This window comes from Stegostoma tigrinum, unplaced genomic scaffold (genome assembly GCF_030684315.1).
Source record: "Stegostoma tigrinum isolate sSteTig4 unplaced genomic scaffold, sSteTig4.hap1 scaffold_266, whole genome shotgun sequence".
Lineage (NCBI taxonomy): Eukaryota > Metazoa > Chordata > Chondrichthyes > Orectolobiformes > Stegostomatidae > Stegostoma > Stegostoma tigrinum.
This window is the reverse complement of record NW_026728196.1, coordinates 104,882-122,337: the sequence shown is the minus strand read 5'-3', so window position 1 is coordinate 122,337 and position 17,456 is coordinate 104,882.

Here is a 17,456-nt window from a genome sequence, read left to right as displayed (position 1 = left end):
TGAGCTCATCATCTGATCGTGCATCACTCCCTTCATACGAACCCTCAGGCGTTGCAGCACTCCAACGAGTCAGTTTCAGAGGCATGTTGTCCCATCATGTTGACCCTCAGTGCAGCACTCCCCCCTGCTGACCACCCCTCAGAGCTGAGCCCCACTCAATGCTGACCCCTCCAAATGCTGACCTCCCCAAAGCTGATCCACGACAGTGCAGCACTCCCTCAGTGCTGACCCACCACTGAATACTAAGCCCCATCTGTGCAGCATGGCCCCAGTTCTGACCACACTCAGTGCAGTATTCCCTTAGTGCTCAGCCCTCCCGCATTGTGATGACCACCACCCCTCAGTGTTGTCCCCACCTCAGTGCTGATCCTCCTCAATGCTGACCCTCCCTCAGTTCTGCACTCCCTGAGTGTCGACGACCCCCACAGTGCTGAATCCACCAACCCCCACTCCCGAGAGCAGCATCCCCTCAGTGCAGAAGGCTTTTAGTGCAGAAGGCTTTCGGTGCAGCACTCTTTCTGCGAAATCCTCTCAGTGTTGACCAACACTCCCGTGCAGTCCATACCTCAGCGCTGACCCCACTCTATGCAGCATCCCTTCAGAGCTAATAGCCTTCACTGTAGCATTCCCTGAGTGCTAAGACCCCACTGTCAGTGCAGAGTCCCTTATTACTGAAGCCCACTGACTGCAGCACTCCCTCAGTGCAGCACTCCGTCAGCACAAGGGTGCTGCGTTGAGCGGGGTGCAGCGTGAGCAGGGTGTGATGCTGAGGGGGGTGCTGCGCTGAGGGGGGTTCAGCACTGAGCGACTCAGCACTGACAGCAGGGTCTCAGCACTCAGGGAATGCTGCACTGAGGGGCATCAGCACTGACAGATTGCTGCACTGAGGTGGGGTCAGCACAGAAGGATGTTTGACTTCCGCCTGTGAAGCAGTCCCTCAGTGCTGATCCCTCCTCAGTGCTGACCCACCTCCCAGTGCAGACACACTCGCTCAGTGCTGACCACACATCAAGACTGACCCCCTCAGTGCTGACCGCACTCCATCCTGACCCCTCTAAGAGCCCTGTGCACAGAAGCCCTAAAGCACAGAGCCCCCTGTAAATAATTCCAAAATCACGGAGCCCCCTGTACATAAAACCTGACAGACAGAGCCCAGTGTATAAAAAGCCAAAGACACAGAGGCCCTGAATAAATCCTCAAATATTGAGCTTCCTGTCAATAAATCCGAAAACACAGACCCACCTTTAAATAAACCCTAAAACACAGAGCCCTCGTACACAAACACTGAATGTTAACTCTGTTTTTGCTTTCACAGATGCTGCCAGACCAATTTTGTTTTTGTTCCTGATTTCGAGTTTGTGTATATAGGGCTCTGTGTTTTAGCTTTTATTTACAGGGGCTCTGTATTTTATCCTTCATTTACGGGGGGCTCTGTCTTTTATGGTTTCTTACCGGTTTTACTTTACTTACTGGAGAATAAAAACCGAAGGAACTGCGGATGCTGTAAATTAGGAACAAAAACAGAGTTGCTGGAAAAGCTCAGCAATAAAGAGCCCCTTGAAAATAAAAACGTAAAAACACAGAGCCTGTACACAAACCCTCAGAGACGCCTGTCAACAAACCCAAAAATGGAGAACCCATTCAATAAGGCCGTAAAATAAGGAGCCCAATGCAAATAATCCCCAAAACACAGAGCCCCCTGTATATAAACCCAACCCCACTAAGCCCCCTAGATAATAAAATGTGAGGCTGGATGAACACAGCAGGCCAAGCAGCATCTCAGGAGCACAAAAGCTGACGTTTCGGGCCAAGACCCTTCATCAGAGAGGGGTCTCATCTCTGGCTCAGAACTGACTTGCTGACTGTGAGGTACGATCTCAATCTGAACATCTCGCTGTACTGTACTTGGGGCTGTGTTATTTCATGTTTATTTACAGTGGGCCTTGTGTTTTAGATTTTATTAAGTGGGTTTGTTTACAGTCACCTCTGAGAGTATATACAGGAGGCTGTGTGTTTCAGAGTTCATTTATAGGGATGTCTGTGTTGTAGGGTTATTATAGACGATGCTCTGTGTGTTTTAGGGATTATTTATTGTGAACTCAGTGTTTTACAGGTTATTGAAAGGAGTTCCTGTTGGAGGAATTGTTTACAGGAGGCTCTGTGTCTTAGGGTTTAATAACAGGGGTCCCTGAGTCTTTGGGTTCATTTACAAGAGGCTCTGTGTTTGAGGGCTAGGTGTCGGGTTCAGGCTGGCATTCGGTCTGGGGCTGAGGCAACACTGGTAAGTGTTGGCAAGAGGCTTGCTTTCGGGACAGGGCTGAGCCTGGGATTAGAGGTGAGGTTGGGGTCAGTATTGGGGCTGATGGTTATGGTTAGGATTAGGCCTGAGTCTAAAGGTTACAGTTTGGGTTTGGGCTTACGTGAGGGTTAGCATTCGGGCTGAATCTAGGGTTTGGGTTGGGGTTATTTCGGAGGGCAGGGAAAAAGAAAGCAGCTTTGTGTACCCAGAGACAGTGCCAGAGGGAGAGCAACTGTGTATTCTACAGGACTTAGGATGTATTGGAAACTTAACAGGTTAAATAGTATGACAGATTAGTTTACAATTAAAGATTATTGTCCTGAAGATGGCCTTATTGTCAGAGGGTCCGCTTGAGACTGTCCCTCTTTGGTGTCGTATCAGCACTGAAGGAGTGCAACATTGTCAGAGGATCACATTAAGCTGATGCCTCATTTTTAAAAATTATGTAATTTAGTTATGTAGCGCTCCCCCAATAAGAATTTAGAATAAGGTTCAGCCTCAGTCTTGGCCCTATGACTGATACACTCCCACTGTTCTGACCCACTGACACTGCTGCAATACCTCACTGCAGACCCTTTGACAATGAGGCACTGCTTCAGTACTGAAGCTCTGACAGTACTGACTATTTGACAATGAGGGAGTGCCTCAGACCTAACACCGACTATCAACATTGCCTCAGCAATAACCCTAACCCTAACTTTAACCATATTCACAGCCCGAAGCTTAACCTCAGCCCTAACACTAGCCCGAGCATCATCCCAAACTCTATCCTTCGCCCTAACCCTCGCCTTAGCCCTGACTCTTATCCAAGACTCAGGCCGAACTCTAGCCTCAGCCCTAGTCTAAATGCTAACCCTAACCTTCATCACTAAACCTAAGTCAGGCCTCAACCTTAAACCCAACCTCAGCCCTCACACCAACCCTAACCATAGCCTCAGACCTAACCCTAAACTCACGGCTCACCTTCAGCCACAAACCTAACCTCGGCCTCAGCCCTAACACTAACCCCCTCCTCAGCCGTAAACCTAGCCACACACCAACCTTAACACTCAGCCCCAAACCTAACCCAGGCCTCAGCCCTAAGCCTCACCCTGACCTTCAGCCCCAAAACTTACCCAGGGCTCAGCCCTAAACCCAGCCTCAGTGAATTGTTGTCGGACTGTCAACACTGAGGCAGTACCTCATTATAAAAGCATCAGAATTGAAGGAGTGCCAGGGTTGAATTGAATGGTCAGTACTGGGGGATTGCAGCAGTGTCAGAGAATCAGAGCTGTGGAAATGCCTTATTGTCAGTGGGTCTTGATCTGAGGCAGGGTCTCCTTGTGAGAGGGTCAGACCTGAGAGAGAGCCTTCATTGTCTGATGGTCAGTACTGAGGCAGTGCTTCTTTGTCAGGGGGTTCTGCAGTGATGGAGTGCCTCATTGTTGGTTAGTCTAGTGTGAGGCAGTCACTCATTTGGTGGAGGGTCAGTCCTAAGGGTGGGCGGATGATGTGCCACAGAGGCACTGGCTCTGACCCACTGACAATGAGGCACTCCATCAGAATTTATCCTCTGACAGTGCTAGATTACCTCTGTACTGGCCTTCTAAAATGTGAGGCACTCCTTCAATTCTGACCCCTGTATAATGAGACACTGCTGCAGTGCTGATCCTCTGCCAACAAGACATTGTCTCAACCTTGATCCCCTTAAGATGATGTCCTGCTTCAGAGTTTTCGGTTGGGGTTTGAGGCTGGCGTTAAATTCATTGCGGTTGTATAATAATGATGCACTCCATTGTTTCTGAGCCCCGCACAGTGCTGTAACAATTCAGTACGCAATACCTCTGTTCTGATCGTCTAACCATGTGACACTCCCTCAATTCTGAACCCCTGACAATGAGTCACTGCCTCAGTATTGACCCTCTGCCTAAGAGGCACTCCATTAGGACTGGCCTTCTACCAATCAGATACTGCCTCACACCAGACCCTCTTGATAATGAGGCACTCCTTCAGTACAGACCCTCTGACAGAGACGCACTGCCTCAGAACTGACTCTCCAGCAATGGCGACCTGCCACAAAATGGACCTACTGACAATGATGCTCTTCCTATCATTTCTAATCATGTGGCCCTCTCTCAGTTCTGTCACTATTACATTGAGACACTCCCTCTGTACTGAACCCCTGAACTCCCTCAGCCACCAGCCACCATTTGGCACTACCTCAGATCTGGTCTACCCAACAGTCCTGGAGGCTCTCTGTTTAAGAGTTATTTACAGGGAGCTGAGTTTTTGGGATGATATAGAGGAGGCTCTGTGTTTTACGGTTTATTTACTGCAGGCTCTATGTTTTAGGATTTCTGTACAGGGTGTTTTATTTTAGTGTTTATATACTGGTAGTTGTGTGTTTTAGGTTTTATCTACAGGGCCTTGTTTGTTTTTGACTAAATTTAAAGTGGAGCTCTGTGTTTTAGCTTATTTTCTGGAGGCTCTTTGTTTTAGTATTAAGATGCAGGGCCTCGTGTCCCAGCGTTGTAAACTGCAGGGTCACTGTTTTAGGGTTTACTAACAGGGACTTGGTGTTTTTGTGTTTATTTACTGGAATTTCTGTGTTTTCAAGTTTACAGACGGGGGCTCTTTGTTTTAGGCTTTATGTATAGGTGCTCTGTGTTTTTGTGTTAATATACAGGTGGCTCTGTTTTGGGTTTACGTACAAGTGGCTCGAAGTTTTAGGGTTTTTTTACAGTGAGGTCTGTGATTTTGATTTATTTACGGGGGCTCTCTGTTTCTGAGTTTATTTACAAGGGGCTCTTTTTTCAAGGATTAGTAACAACAGTATTACTCCACAATTACTCCAACAGTACAATACGCTGTGGAGTACTAATGACTGACCCTGTGATAGTGCATTTCTGCAATATGTTAACCCTCTAACATAGTGGTATTCTATCAGCACTAACCTGATCACTGACCCTTTGACAAGGCCATTGTGCTCCCTCACTATTGACCCTCTGATACTGGAGCACTCCCTTCATGTTGACCCTCTGACAGTGGAGCACTGTCTCAATATAGACCTTCTGACAGGGCGGCTCCCTTTTAGTGCTGGCCTCCCACAGGGCAGCACTCTCTCACCGTTGACCCTCTGACAGTGCAGCACTCCCTTAATATTAATTCACAGAATCCTGACAGTGTGGAAACAGGCCATTCAGCCCAACAAGCCCACACTGCCCCTCCGAAGAGCATCCCACCCAGACCCATTCCCCGATATTTCCCATGTCTAACCCATCTAACCAAAACACTCCTGGGCACTATGGGCAATTTAGCATTTCCCCCAATCCACCAAACCTTCACATCTTTGGACTGTGGGAGCACCCTGAGGGCATACAAACTCGCAGAGACATGGAGAATGTGCAAACTCCACACAGACGGTCACCCAACGGTGGAATCGAACCTGGGTCCCTGGCACTGTGAAGCAGCAGTGCTAATCACCGAGCCACCACATTGCTCTAGTTGAATTCGTGACAGAGCAAAACCCCTTTAAAATTTACTCCATTAATATATGCCTTCTGACAATGCAGCCTTCTGACAGTGCAGAACTCCCCTAAATACTTTCAGAGAGTCAATACGAAGAGAATGCTGCACTGTTAGAGATGGTACTGAGGGGAGCTAAAATATCAGAGGTTCAGGATTGAAGGTATGCTGCACTGTGAGAGGGTCAGTCATGTGAGAATTCTGCACTGCTCAGGGGTCAACAGTGAAGAAGAGCTGCGCTGTCAATGTAATAGGGTCAGAACTGAGCCAGTGCCTCACGATCAAAGCATCAATACTGAGCCGGTGTCTCAGTGTAAGGTGCTCAGATTTGAGTCAGTCCCATGGTAGTGCAGCACTGTCAGAGGGTCAGTACTGAGGGAGAGCAGCATTATCAGTGGGTCAGTACTGAGTGTGTGCCTTGTTGTAAGTGGGTCACTTTTGAGGTAGTATGTTTGAATGGTCAGTCCAGAGTGAGTACTTTATTGTCAGATAGTCAATGCTGAGGCAGTGCCACCTTCCTGGTCAGTATTGAGGTAATGCCTCATTGTAAGGAGGTCAGAATTGAGGGGGTGGCATGCATTTAGAGGGTCAGTACTGAGGCAGTGCAGAACCGTCAGAGGGTCAGTACTTAAGGAGAACCCTATTATCAGAAGGTCAATACTAATGGAGCGTCACATTGTCAATGGTTCAGTCCTGAGGAATCACCTCATTATCAGAGGGTCAGTCCTGAGGCAGTGCCTCATTGTCAGAAAGTCAGTGCTGAGGCAATGCCACATTCTCAGGGGGTCAGTATTAAGGTTTAGAATTGAGTGAGTGCTGTATCTTTATGTCACTCTGACAATGAGGCACTGCCTCAGGAATGAGCCTCTGACAATAAGGCACTTTCTCAGTTCTGAAACTCTGACAAGGAAGTACTCCCTCAGTGCAAACCCTCTAACAGTGCTTCAACACCTCTGTATGGACCCGATGTCAATGAGGCACTCGCTGAGTACTGACCCTCTGACAAAGTTCCAATAGCTTACGACTGACCTTCTAATCATGTGCCCCCTACCCCATTTCTAAATCTGTTACATTGAGGGCACTGCCTCAGAGCTGACCCACTGGCTATAAGGCCGTCCCAGAGGACTGACCCGCTGATCATGAGGCTGTCCCTCAGTAATGACCCTCTAAATGTGAGGCACTCCCTTAATTCTGATCGTCAGGCACTACCTCAGCCACTGATATAGAGGCACTGCCTCAGAATTGACATGCTGACAATGGGGCACTTGCTCACTCTGATAGAGCTGCAGCTTTGATATTAGAGCAGTGATGCACCGCGAGCAGGTCAGTATTAAGGGAGTGCCACATTGTCAGTGGACCAATATTAGGGGAGTGCCACGCTGTCAGAGGGTCACTATTACAGTAGTGCTGCACTTGTGGTGAGTGAGTACAGAGGCAGTGCAGCACTGTAAAGGGTCAGTAATGAGAGAATGCTCCATTTTATGAGGTTTAGCACAGAGGAAGTGCTTAATCAGACAGTTATTTTTGAGGCAGTGCTGCATTGTCAGAGTTTCACATTGAGGGAGTATCACACAATCAGAGGTCCAATATGAAGGAAATAGTACACTGTTGGAGGGCTGATATAAAGGGAGTGTTGCACTGTCAGAGGGTTAGTGATGTGGGAGTGCTGAAATATCACAGAATCAGTCCTGAGAAGTGCTGCACATTCAGAGAGTTAGTACTGAGGGAGTGCTTGAATGTCAGGAGATTGATATCAAGGGGCACTGCCGAAGGATCAGTAGTGCAGTACTGTCAGAAGGCCAATATTGAGGGAGTTCTGCTGTGTCAGTGGATCAATATTACAGGATTGCTGCACTATCAGTGTATCAATGTCAGACGAGCAGTACTGAGGGAGTGCTACACTGTTGGAGGGCCATAACTGAGTGTGTGCGACACTCAGAGGATTATTTTGTTGGAGTTCTGCACAGTCAGAAGTTCAGTTGTAAGGGAGTGCCACACTGGTAGCTGGTTAATATTAAGGGAGTGCTGCACTGTCGGAGGGTTCAAGGTGAGGGAGAGGTTCTCTTTGCGGGAGTGAGTACCAAAAGAGAACCGCCCATCACGGGATCAATATTAATGTTGCAGAGTCAGTACAGAGGGAGTGCTGCACTGTCGGAGGGTCAATAAGAAGCATGTAGCTCCACTATCAAGGAGTCAATGATGACAGAATGCTGCACTGAGGGAGTGCTACATTGAGGGCAGTCCCACTGAGGGGAGTCAGCACTATGGGAGTGCTGCACAGAGTGGGGTCAGCACTGAGGGGATGCTGCACTGCGGGGGTGCTCAGGCCTCAGTGCAGCATTCCTTCAGTGTCGCACTCCTTCAGTGCTGCACTCCTGCTGTGATGAGCCTCCTCTGTGATGACCTCGCTCTGTGCTGAATCCTCTCGGTGCTGACTCTCCTCAGTGCAGTGTTGACCCCTTCATTGCAGGCCCCCTTCAGTGCTTATACCTCTCAGTTCTGACCCCCCCTCAGCGCTGCACTTCCTCATTGCTGCCGCCCCCACTTTTTGTTGACCCCACTCTGCACTGAGGGTGGCCAGCATTGAAGGTAGGTTGGAACTGAGGGAGGACCAGCACTGATGGGGTTCAGCACTGAGGAGGGTCAGTATTGAGGGAGGTCAGCACTGAGTGAGGGCATCACTGAGGGAGGTCTACACTGACAGGGGTCAGCACTGAGAGAGTGCTGCACTGAGCGAGTTCAGCACAGAAGGAGTGATGCACTGACGGGTGTCAGCACTGAGGGGATGCAGAACTGAAGTGTTGTTGGCACTGATGGAGTGTTGTACTGAGTTGGAGGGGTTGTTGTCAGCATTAAGGGAGTGCTGCACTGTGGGAGGCCAGCTTTGGGGAGGTCAGCACTTGCGGGTGTCAGCACTGAATGGGGGTCAGCACTGGGCGGAGAGGGTTCACTTAGGGAGTGTTGCATTGAGCGAGGGCTAATTTTCAGGGAGTACTGCACAGTCAGAGCATCAAAAATGCTGCAAGAGGGTCAATAATGAAGGAATTCTGCACTGTCAGAGGGTTAATATTGAGGGAGTGCACTGACAGAAAGCCACCCTCTCAGGGTGTCAGTATTAAGGGAGAGCTTCACTGTCAGGGGGTCAATACTACGAGAGTGCTCCAGCATTGAAGCTCAATCTTTTGTGACTGTTTCACTGTCGGAGGGTCAATGATGAGCACATGCTGAAGTGTTGCAGAGTAAGTACTGAGGGAGTGCTGCGCTGTCAGTGTCATCTCTGAGGGAGCTCCACACTGTCGAAAGGCCAATATTTAGGGAGTGCTGCACTGTCAGAGGGTGAATATTAAGGGTGTGCTGTGCTGTAGGAGGGTCAATAATGAAGTAATTCTACACTATCAGAAGTTTATTATTAAGGGAGTGCTACAGTTTCAGAGGGTTCATGTTGATGGGGCCAGAGGTGGATCGACACTGAGGGAGTACTGCATTGAGGAGCTGCTGCAATCAGCTCTGTGGGACTGTTTCACTGAGGGGTGTCAGCTGTGAGGGTGTGCTGTACTGTCGGAGGGTCAGTGCTGTGAGACTGTCCAAGGGCCAGTACTGAGGAAGTGGTGCACTGAGGATGGTTAGCACTGAAGGGGGCGGGGTCACACTGAGGGAGTGCTGCACTGACGGTCACTGATGAGCTCATGATGCACTGTGGGGAGTCAGTACTAAGGGAAACTGCCCTTTCAGAGGCTTAACAGTAAGAGTGTGCCAGAGGGTCAGTGTTGAGGAATTACAGCACTGAGAGACGGTCAGCAGTCCGTCAGTCCTGACACTGACAGTTCAGCAATTCCCTCAGATTTGGTACTGCCTCAGAACTAACCATCTGGCAACAAGGTGCCAACTCAGAACTTGACCCACTCGCCATTATGCCCTCTCTCTGTTTTGACATTTTAACCATGAGAGTCTTCCTTTAATCATGGGGAGGCTTAGCACTTCCTCAGTACTCCTGGTCCCCTGACAGTGTTGCACTACCTCAAAACTGACCATATTAAAATGAGGCATCATCTCAATTTGATCCTTTGACAATGATGCACTCCCTCAGCACTGACTCTCTTACAAAAAGGCACTCTATCAGTAGTGACCCTCTGATAGCGCTGCAATACCTCAGTACTGATCCTCTAATTGTGTGTCATGCCCTCAATTCTTATCCCATTACAATGAGGCACTGCATTAGTACGGGCCTCTGGCAAAGTAGCACAGTCTCAGAACTGACCCATTGATAATCAAGTTTTCCCTCAGAGTACTGCTCTCCCACAGCACTGACACTCCAATTCTGCAGCACTGTCTCAATTCTGACCCCTTTACCAGGAGATATCAGCTCAGTATTGACCCTCTGACAATGACGTACACCCACAGATCTGACACTCTGAAAGTGCTGCAAAACCTCAGTCCTGACCCTCTGATCATGAGGCACCTGCTTAATTCTGATCCTGTTAGATTGACAGTGCAGTTCTTCCTCATTGTTGACCCTGTCACAGTGCAGAACTCACTGACACTAACCCACTCACAGTGAGGCATACCTTTAATCCTGAAGGTCTGATAGTACTGCGGGGAGCTGACTCTGACAGTGCAGCATTCTCTCAGTATTGACCCTCTGAGAGTATTTAGGGGAGTGCTGCACTGTCAGAGAGTCATGACTGAGGAGGGGCTGCACTGTCAGAGGGCAAATATTAATGGATTGCTCGGGTCAATTTTAACGGAGTTGTGCGCTGTGACAAGTTCAATATTAAGAGAGTACTGCACTGTCAGAGGGTCAATGATGGGAGAGCGCTGCACTGTTGGAAGGCCTGTACTGAAAGGGAGCCGTCCCATCAGAGGGTCTATCTTGGGATCAGAGATAATGGCCAAGAGATCTGCAGCTCAAAGCACCTGACAGCATCAATCTTAATCTGCAAATTAAACCTCAATCAGTTGAATAAAGAGTGCTTCACAATCACCTGAATAAATTCATCCACAATTGTCTTTCTGTCTCCTGATACCTACAGTCTCCACCTTCAAGTTCTTTGCCTGTTCTTGATGTCTGGGCTTCGAGCTGATGTTCTTTCTGCAAATCTCTGACTCTGGGCTATTTCTCTGGTGACACATTATCAACTCACAAACTGAACATTTGGAATATTTACCTTTTACCTTCTAGTAGTTCTTGAAATAGATTTCAAAAGCTGGACATTTAATTACAGAAGTTTTATGAAGGTAAGGTCTACACTAGTTGGTGGACAAAGAAAAGAACACTGTTTACACAGCACCAGGGTTTCTGAATGTATTCTGTAATGTTTGTGAGACATATCAGGGACAAAATGACTGTGTCACATCACGAGTAATGCTCCAGAGATTGTTTGGTCCCCATTGGCAATCAATACCACATTGATAGTAAGAACTGCAGATGCTGAGAATCTGAGATAGCAAGGTGTAGAGCTTGATGAACACAGCAGGCCAAGCAGCATCAGAGGAGCAAGAAAGCCAATGTTTCAGGAATTTCTGAAGAAGGGTCTCAGCCCAAAGCGTCAGCTTTCCTGTTGCTTTGATGCTGCTTGACCTGCTGTGTTCATCCAGCTCTGCACCTTGTTATCTCTAATACCAGACTGATAGCTGCCCAATACTATAATATGAAAGAGTCCAGAAGAATAAATGCAAGGTATTACATGTTGGTGAAACAAACAAGGGCAGTACTAAGGAAGTACATCATTGACACACGGTTAGTATTGTCAGTGGGTCACTTCTCAGGCAGTGCCTCTTTGGCAGACAGTCAGTACTGAGGCAGTGCCTTATTGTAATGGGATCAGAATTCAAGGAGTGCCTCACTGAGGTACTGCAGCTCTATCAGGTGGTCAGCACTGAGGGAGTGGCTTATTGACAGAGGGTCTGTTTGAGCCAGTGCCTACTTGGCAGAGTGTCAGCAATTAGTGAGTTTACTATTGTCAGAGGGTCAGAACTGAGAGAGTGCTTTTGTAGCAGAGCATCAATACTCAGCCTTGTCTGCCCTCGTCCAACACCAGCACCTCCACATCATCCGCCCACCCTGAGGACTGACTCTCCACCAGGGGGTTACTGCCTCACACTGAACTAACCAACAATGAGGCACTCCCTCACTACAGACCCCCTGACAAAGAAGCACTGCCTCAGTATTGACTGTCAGACAATGAAGGCTCTCTCTCAGTCCTGACCTTCGCAGAAAGAGACACTGACTCAGATCATGTCCCTCTCATTATGAGGCACTCCCTCAGTACTGACCCTCCAACAGATTTGGAGGAGTGCCCTATTGGTCACAGAACATCAACACTGAGATGGTGGCTCACTGTGGTAAGGTCAGAATTTTGTTCTATTTTTATAGGACCCACCCCTTCGACCCAACAATTCCATACTGACCCCTATCCACCCAGACCCAACCCCCTCTAACCCACCTAATCTACACATCCCTGAACACGATGGGCAATTTTGAATGGCCAATCCACCTAGCCTGCACATTTTTGGATGATGGGAGGAAATCCATGCAGACACAGGGAGAATGTCTCGTTTGCACAATCACGCGAGGGTGGAATGAAATCTGGAACCGGTGCTGTAAGGCAGCAGTGCTCAGCACTGAGTCAGCGTGCCACCCTTGTTTGAGTGTGACACTATGAGAGAGACAGTACTGAAGTATTGCAGCTCTATCATACAATTAGGTACTGAGGGGGCGCCTTGTTGTCAGAGTTTCAGTCCTGGGGAGTGTGCCCCACTGTCAGAGGGTCAATTCTGAGGCATAACTTCAGTGTAATGGAGTGAGTATTGAGGGCTTGCTGTCGTGATGACATAATAATTAGTACATCATTACTGATGTGTTGCAGTATTTTCAGAGGATCAGAACTGACGGATTGCATTATGATCAGAGACTGAGCACTGGGAAAGTACTTAATTGGAACGGGTTCAGAATTGATGGTGAGCACCTCATTCAGAAGGTCAGTATGCAATTATTGCATTTCTATTGGAGGTTCAATACTGAGGAATTGCCTCTTTGTTCGAGGGTCAGAATTGATGGAGTGCCACATGATGAGACGCTCACGATTAAATAGATTGCCGGACTATCGGTAGTTAAGATTTCGGGGAGTGCATCACTTTGAGATCGTCGCTGATTTTCACCCGAAAACATTGTCAGATAGTCAGCACTGAAGCAGTGCCTCATTGTCAAAGGGTCTGCACTGAGGTAATGCAGCAGTGTCAGTGGATCAGAACTGTGGGTGTGTATCAGTCATAGGGTCAAGACTGAGGCTGAGCCTTTAATCCAAATTCTTATTGGGGGAGCGCGACATAACTAAATTACATATTTTTTTTAAAAAAGAGGTATCGGCTGAATGTGATCCTCTGACAATGTTGCACTCCTTCAATACTGAGCCTCAACAAAGAGGGGCAGCCTCAGACGGACTGTCTGACAAGGAAGCATTCCCTCGGGGCAATAATCTTTAATCGTAAACTAATCTGTAATACTGTTTGACCTGTTAAGTTTACAATACATCCTGATTATCCTGGAAAATACACAGTTGCTGTCCCTCTAGATCCGTCTTGGAGGCACCCCTGTGTAACCCTCAGGTAAGCCCAAACCCTAACCCTACGTTTCGCCTCGGGCTTAACCCAAACCATAGCCTTCAAACCCAATGCTGACCCTAACCTCACCTCTAACCCTCGACTCAGCCCTATCCCTAACCCCTAGCCCCAGCCCTAATGGAAGCCTCATCCCTACTCTACCACAGCCTTAGTCCAAAACCGAACCCAGCTTCAGCCCCACTGCTCTCCCTCAAACAGAGACGCCTGTAAACAAACCCTCTGCACATGAGAGCCCACTGTACATCAGCCATCAAGCAAACTGGCCCCTGTACATAAACCACCAATCACAGAGCCCTGCGTACAGAAGCCCTGAAGCACAGAGTGCCCTGTAAATAATCCCCAAAACTCAGAGCCAACTGTATAAAAAGCCAAAGACACAGAGGCCCTGAATAAACCCTCAAATATAGAGCCTCCTGTCAATAAATCCGAGAACACAGAGCCCTCGTACACAAACACTGTTTTTGCTTTCACAGATGCTGCCAGACCTGCTGAGCATTTCCAGCAATTTTGTTTTTGTTCCTGATTTCGAGGTTGTGTATATAGGGCTCTGTGTTTTAGCTTTTATTTACAGGGGCTCTGTATTTTATCCTTCATTTACGGGGGGCTCTGTCTTTTATGGTTTCTTACCGGTTTTATTTTATTTACTGGAGAATAAAAACCGAAGGAACTGCGGATGCTGTAAATCAGGAGCAAAAACAGAGTTGCTGGAAAAGCTCAGCAGTAACGAGCCCCTTGTAAATAAAAACCTAAAACACAGAGCCTGTAAACAAACCCAAAAATGGAGACCCCTTTCAATAAGCCCGAAAAACAAGGAGCTCAATGCAAATAATCCCTAAAACATAGAGCCCCCTGTATATAAACCTAACCCCACTGAGCCCCCTGTTATTATATCCTCAACCTTTAAATGAACTCTGACACATATCCCACAGGACGCAGAAGGTGAAACACAGGGGTGCCTCCAAATAAAGCCGAAAACAGACAGCACCTCTAAATACACCACAATACTTAGCCCACCTGTAAATTATCCGTAAAATAGGGCCCCTTACAAATAACCCTAAAAGTCAGAGCTAGCTATAAATAAAGAACCCACTGCAAATAATTCCTAAAACGCTGAGCAAAAACCAAAAGAACTGCGGATGCTGCAAATCGGAAAATAAAACAAAGTTGCTGGAAAAGCTCAGCAGGTCTGGCAGCATCTGTGAAGGAAAATACAGTTTAAAGTTTCGGGTCCGGTGACCCTTCCTCAGAACATCCCTCCGTTCTGCTGGGCTTTTCCAACAACTTTGTTTTTGTTCCTGATTTACAGCATCTGCAGTTCTTTCGGTTTTCAATTAACCAGGCGGTCAGTAACATCAAATGTTTGTGTATCACACATTTATCAGTCGGACTCAAACACGCGGTGCCCGTTCGCTCATGTGGTCACTTGTGAATCTTGTAACCTTTGCCCCTGAATATCCTGTGGTCTGCCCTGTTTACTCATATCGGTTAGCACTTACCAAGGCTTCCGGGGTCTGGCTGGCGTGTCTTTAGTCATGCAGGAATGCTTTTCTACCGTTTTTGTGATACACCATGTCATAAGCCTCTTTACGGTTGTTCAGAAATTCCTCTTTACCAATGCATTCACAAGCGCTCCCTAGCATTCATAACTTTACTGACCACTCACTAGCGTCATAAGCGTAATATGTCCACTATTACCGCGTTTCATTCATTCATTCATTAAACTGCCATCTTGCCGCACTTTTTACTCATAAAGGGAGACAAAATTAAAATGTTCCTGCCACCTCATTACTGCCTTTTCACAGCTTGAAGCCATCACGACCCCATGTTGCTTGCAGTGACCAAACCTGTGTCTACATCAGTCTATCCCTGAGAACGTGTTAATTTTCTAATCTATTCAGAACAATACCATTTCATCTATCGTGTCACCCGAAACTATGAAAACTCATAATATTAATCAGTCCTCAGCAACCGTCTCCCAGAACTTGAAGAGGTTGCAGGACATCAAACAAGTTTCTGCGTTAGCCTGTCTTTTTGTTTGATACATCTTCCGCGTTCCCTTTAAGAAAGTTACTCTCAAAATAGCGCTTCTGTGAAATTGAGTGAATGGTCAAACTAGCAGAGTCAAATCTCAAGGACCAGCCGCGGTAAACAGGCTACTGACCTTTCTGCTGTCACTAAATAATTCCGAACCCAATCAAATTATATAGTGTTGAAAATCTTTCTGGTATTCTCTAACTTTAAAAATTCTTAAAAATGAGGCATCAGCTTGGTGTGATCCTCTGACAATGCTGCACTCTTTCAGTGCTGACATGACAAAAAAGAGGGACAGCCTCAAGCGCACCCTCTGACAATGAGGCAATCGTCAGGCCCATAACCTTTAATTGTAAACTAATCTGTAATACTATTTAACCTGTTAAGTTTTCAATACATCCCGAGTCCTGTAGAATACACAGTTACTCTCCCCCTGGGACTGTCTCTGGGTACACAAAGCTGCTTTCTTTTTCCCTGCCCTCAGAAATAACCCTAACCCTAACCCAAACCCAAGATTCAGCCCTAATGCTAACCCTCATGTAAGCCCAAGCCCTAACTCTAGCCTTTAGACTCAGACCTAACCCGAACCAGAAACATCAGTCCCAACACTGACCCTAACCTCACCTCTAACCCCAGGCTCAGCTGTATCCCTAACTCAAGCCTCTTCCCAACACTTAACATCACCGCAGACCCAAACCGAATGCAAGCCTGAGCCCGATACCAAGCCCTCAGACACAGAGCCGCCTGAATATAATCCCAAAGACACAGGAACCCCTGTTATTAAACCCTAGGACGCAGAGCCTCCTGTAAACAATTCCTCCAACAGGAACTCTTTTCAATAACCTGTAAAACACTGAGTTCACAATAAATAATCCCTAAAACAGACAGAGCATCCTGCATAAAAACCCGCCAGCACAGGCATCCCTACAAATGAACTCTGAAACACACAGCCTCCTATATATACTCTCAGAGGTGACTGTAAACAAACCCAGTTAATAAACATAAAACACAAGGTCCACTGTAAATAAACATGAAATAACACAGCTGCTAGTACAGTACGGCGAGATGGTCAGATTGAGATCGTACCTCTCAGTCAGCATGTCAGTTCTGAGCCGGTCCCTCTTGGTCAGTGCTGAGGTAGTACCGCACTGTCAGAGGATCACTACTGAGGGAGTACCTCACTGTCAGATGGTCAGTACTGAGGGAGTGCTTCATTGTTAGAGGATCACTACTGAGGGAGTACCCAACTCTCAGAGGATCACTACTGAGGGAGTACCCAACTCTCAGAGGATCACTACTGAGGGAGTACCCAACTCTCAGAGGATCACTACTGAGGGTGTACCTCATTGTCAGAGGATCAGCACTGAGGGACGACATCACTGTCAGTGGATCACTAATGAGGGAGTACCTCACTGTCAGAGGATCACTACTGTGGATGTGCAGTGTTGCCTCACGGTCAATTGGGTCAGAATTGAGGGAGTGCCACTACAGGGTCAGTACTGAGGTAGGACCCACACCATTAATTGCCCTACTTCAAATACCTCAGTACTGACCCTGTAATGGCACTCCCTCAATTCTGACCCGATTGACTGTCAGACAACACTGCACATCCACAGTCGTGATCCTCTGACGGTGATGTCGTCCCTCAGTGCTGATCCTCTGACAATGAGGTACACCCTCATTAGTGATCCTCTGAGAGTGAGGTACTCCCTCAGTAGTGATCCTCTGACAATGAAATACTCACTCAGTACTGACCCTCTGACAGTGAGGGACTCACTCAGTACTGACCCTCTGACAGTGGGGTACTCCCTCAGTACTGACCCTCTGACAGGTGCTCCCTCAATAGTGACCATCTGACAGTGAACTACTCCCTCAGTAGTGATCCTCTGACAGTGAGGTACTCCCTCAGTACTGACCCTCTGACAGTGAGGTACTCCCTGAGTACTGACCTGATTCTGAGGTGCTATCTCACTCCAACACTCTCAGTAGCCCAAAACCTATC